The 4,054-nt window shown below is 40.8% G+C and overlaps 1 protein-coding gene across 1 annotated transcript in view; it reads left to right on the top strand.

Moving 5' to 3' along the window:
• LOC104979895 (cytochrome b-245 heavy chain) overlaps nucleotides 1-4,054 on the top strand; it is a gene marked incomplete at its 3' end in the record, with an annotated part of 25,101 nt that overhangs the window by 3,231 nt on the left and 17,816 nt on the right. The gene's annotated exons all lie outside the window — the stretch shown is intronic.

Raw genomic sequence — 4,054 nt, 5'->3', positions numbered from 1 at the left:
TATACCAAAGTGACCAAGTTATACATATATATACATTCTCCTTTATATTCTCTTCCATTCTAGTTTATCACAGGACACTGACTATAGTTCCCTGCTCTCTACAGTAGGACCTTGTTGTTCATCCATTCTAAATGTAATGATTTACGTCTGCTAGTACCGAACTCCATCCCTCCCCAACACTCCTCCCTTTTGGCAACTGCATGTCTGTTCTCTGTTTCTGCAATTCCATTTCTGTTTGTAGATAGCTTCATTTGTGTCATATTTTAGATTCCACATATATGGGGTTTTTCTTTCTCTTTCTGACTTCTTTCACTTAGGATGATGATCTCTAGGTGCATCTAGGTGCATCTAGGTGCTGCATTTCGTTCTTTTTATGGCTGAATAATATTTCATTGTATATGTGTACCACATCTTCTTTATGCATTCATCTGCTGATGAACATTTATTTAGGTTGTTTCCATGTCTCAGCTACTGTAAACAAATGCTGCTGTGAACATAGGGGTACATATCTTTTTGAATTATAGTTTTGTCTGGATATATGCCAAGGAGTGGATTTGCTGGATCATATGGCAATTGAAAAGTTTTCTTGAAGGGCGACCTGTAAAGTACAACATCTGGACATTTTCTAAATGAAGTTCAGGGACTGTAGCTGTTTTATTCTCCCCCAATACCTCCTGTTCAAATAGTTTCTATTTAGAGGAAGTAAACCCTGAGAAATAGGCAGTGTTTTCACCAGGACAGCCTGTTAAGAAATCCTTGTTACTCCACAGGCTCAGATTGCACTGCCATTTCGTGGCTATGATCAGCACATGTTGTAATGGCCACTTTTAGGGTTCCTGTGACCTTAAGGGAGTGAAGATTCTAATGAGGGTCTCTAAAGACAAGGGTGAAATGAGGCTGTTCTTCAAATTGCAAAGAAGTTCAGCTCTCTAACGAGAGAGACCTGTACATCAAAGAACGCATTTTTCAAAAATGAGGAGCAAGTCACATTCTTTTATAGATGGGGTGTGTCTTCCTTCCAGATTTCCCAACCTGAAATGTGAACTTGGCAAAGAACCTTCTTTTTTGATTAGGATTAAAATGAGTGGACATACTGTGACTCACTGGAAATGGTAACAGCTGCCACTTACTGAGTCTTCATAAAATTACCTCCATGAAATCTGCATGTCAGGCCAGTGAGGTGGGGATGAAATTCAGTGAGAGTGTTGAGGTTCCAACCCAGGTGTTTGTGCCCCCAGAGCCTGTTCATTTTCCCACTTGCCACCTAAACTCAAAACTCTTGTGGTGCTGTTATAGCCTTAGGAAGTCCATCAAATATATGAATGTTTGGGCAGGCTTAATAACCTAACCTAGAAGTGGCAAGGATGTCATAGATTCAAGGATTTATTAGTTGGTCTTTATGAAAACTAAACAGTCACAGAACTTCAGTGTCCAATGGTCTTACTCCTTTAGAGCTGGTTTTATAATCCTTCTGGTTAGCTGGAGAAAGAAAACCCCAGGGTTGGCCTTTCCCAGGGAAGATAGGGATAAACACTCTGAGCCTGCTCTGTTGAGGGAAATGGGGAACAGTGGGATTCAGCAGACAGACGTCCCTAAAGAAACCTTAACAACCTCAGCTTGGATGGAAGTTCTAGTCTGAAGATCAGAAAGAAACAGAAACGTAAGAGAGTGAGCTCTTTTCTATAACCTTATATAGCCTGAGAGTCAGAAGCTCTCAACGTAGCCCTCTATCCAACATGTGATCCAGGGCAAGGCTCTTAGACTTCCTGTCTCATAGTCATTGTTGTTTTTTTCTCTTTGTTGTTTTTAGCAAAAAAGCAAATGAAATAATGTGAATGTAAGAACAGATATGAATGATATTCTAAAATTGTATTAATTGACTAAGTCTGTCAACTAGTGAGTTGTCACTGAACAAATATTTGTTGAGTGCTAACTATGTGCTAGGCACGGGGACACACAGTGAGTAGAGGATAAGACATGGATGAGCCATGAGCTCAGAGAGCTTAGAGTTTTATGGAAGGGATAGAAGATAAACATGGATTTTAAAATTATAGACAGTGCTATATGAATCCAGTGGTGATCTTCATATTTATCGCACATTCTAATGCTTCCAGGTTTCTGTCAGCTTCTTTGCCTGAGTTCTTTAGAGTCAAGGCTGGCTTTGCAATTTCTCTCAAATTGCATATAGATATCTAATTCAGATTCATTTATGGCATTTGTGGTGAGACCAGGTGAACATAAAATAGAACTTTAAAGTTTCCGTAACACTCATGTTACAGAAGCTTATGTTACGCTCCATTACATATGCACTTCTTTGTAGTTCTGTTTCTCAACTTTTTAAAATTTTTTTACGCTTGCAGTTTGAATCAAGTGTAGAAATCTGCCAAGGTGACTCAGTAATCTCCCTAGCACTTGAATGTTAGCTTATTGAGATTGAGCAAGGCTCTAGCTGACAGTAACAGAGGGCCTCCCCGTTATAAGTCAATGGAGTGGAAGTTCCCTGATGGTCCTGTAGCTAAGGCTCCATGCTCCCAAAACAGGGGCCCAGGATTCAATCCCTAGTTAGGCAAGTAGATCCTGCATGCCTCTACTGAGGATCCCTCATGCCACAACTAAGACCCAGCACAGCCAAATAGATAAATATTTTTCTAAAAAAAAGAAGTCACTGGTCATTCAGTGAAGAAGCTATGGTGCATGATGGAAGCTTGGGTCATTAGTAGGTGGCTGGTGGTAATTCACAAGTGACTCAAAAGCATAAAAATGGTATCTGCATGGTAGCGAGGAAGAATAAAGCCCTGGGCAGTCACAGGCATCAAAGCCCTCCCTTCCCAACCAACCATCTCACCACCACCCCTCCTTGTCAGGAAACAATGAGGAAATTGTATCTGGAAGCCTGGTATAATCATGATATATGGCTTCTCTTTGGATGTGTTTGCCATTCCTGACCACATTATAGAGGGTGGCTAGGAAAAAAATGAGGGATTGGTGCCCTAGTAGGACCCCATTTTACTAACTCATTAGTGACTACAAGTCTCTGGTTTTCCTTTTAATAAAATGTATATGGTGGTGGTTTAGTCACTAAGTCATGTCTGACTCTTACAACCCCATGGACTATAGCCCACCAGGCTCCTCTGTCCATGGGGATTCTCCAGGCAAGAATACTGGAGTGGGTTCCCATTCCCTTCTCCAGGGGATCTTCCCTACCCTGGGATCAAAGCCAGGTCTCCTGCTTGGCAGGAAGTTTGTTTTTTTTTTTTTTTTTTTACCACTGAGCCATCTGGGAAGCTTCAGTTTTGTTATCTGTAAAATGAAAATAGTAATATTTATCTGGTTATATTAAATGGTGTAGTGATTATGGATAAGCTGCCTGTCTCATAGAAGGCACTCAACAAAGCCTAATTGTTTTTTTCCCTTTTTCTGAAATAGTAATATTTATCTGGTTATATTAAATGGTGTAGTGATTATGGATAAGCTGCCTGTCTCATAGAAGGCACTCAACAAAGCCTAATTGTTTTTTTCCCTTTTTCTGGAATCATGCGTCTTCCTTACTAGTATTTCTGCAGTTTCAGGAATCTGCTTTCATGATCCAAACAGCCTGACCTCCCTAAATGTAACTAACTCCAAGATAGTGGAGTAAGCACAATTTTCCATATAATTCTATTTTTTCTGTAAAACCAGAATATTTTATTAAAAATAAGTAAGTCAAATATTTAATACCCCTGTATTGAAATTAAACATGTTTGCTGCTGCTGCTGCTGCTGCTGCTAAGTCGCATCAGTTGTGTCCGACTCTGTGCGACCCCATAGACGGCAGCCCAACAGGTTCCTCTGGCCCTGGGATTCTCCAGGCAAGAATACTGGAGTGGGTTGCCATTTCCTTCTCCAATGCATGAAAGTGAAAAGTGAAAGTGAAGTCGCTCAGTCGTGTCCGACTCTTAGCGACCCCATGGACTGCAGCCCACCAGGCTCCTCCATCCATGGGATTTTCCAGGCAAGAGTACTGGAGTGGGATGCCATTGCCTTCTCCGTAAACATGTTTAGAACCAGTTATTTAT

This window comes from Bison bison, unplaced genomic scaffold (assembly GCF_000754665.1).
Source record: "Bison bison bison isolate TAMUID 2011002044 unplaced genomic scaffold, Bison_UMD1.0 scf7180017858617, whole genome shotgun sequence".
In the NCBI taxonomy this organism is placed as follows: Eukaryota; Metazoa; Chordata; class Mammalia; order Artiodactyla; family Bovidae; genus Bison; species Bison bison.
This window is presented reverse-complemented; position numbering and strand designations above follow the sequence as displayed.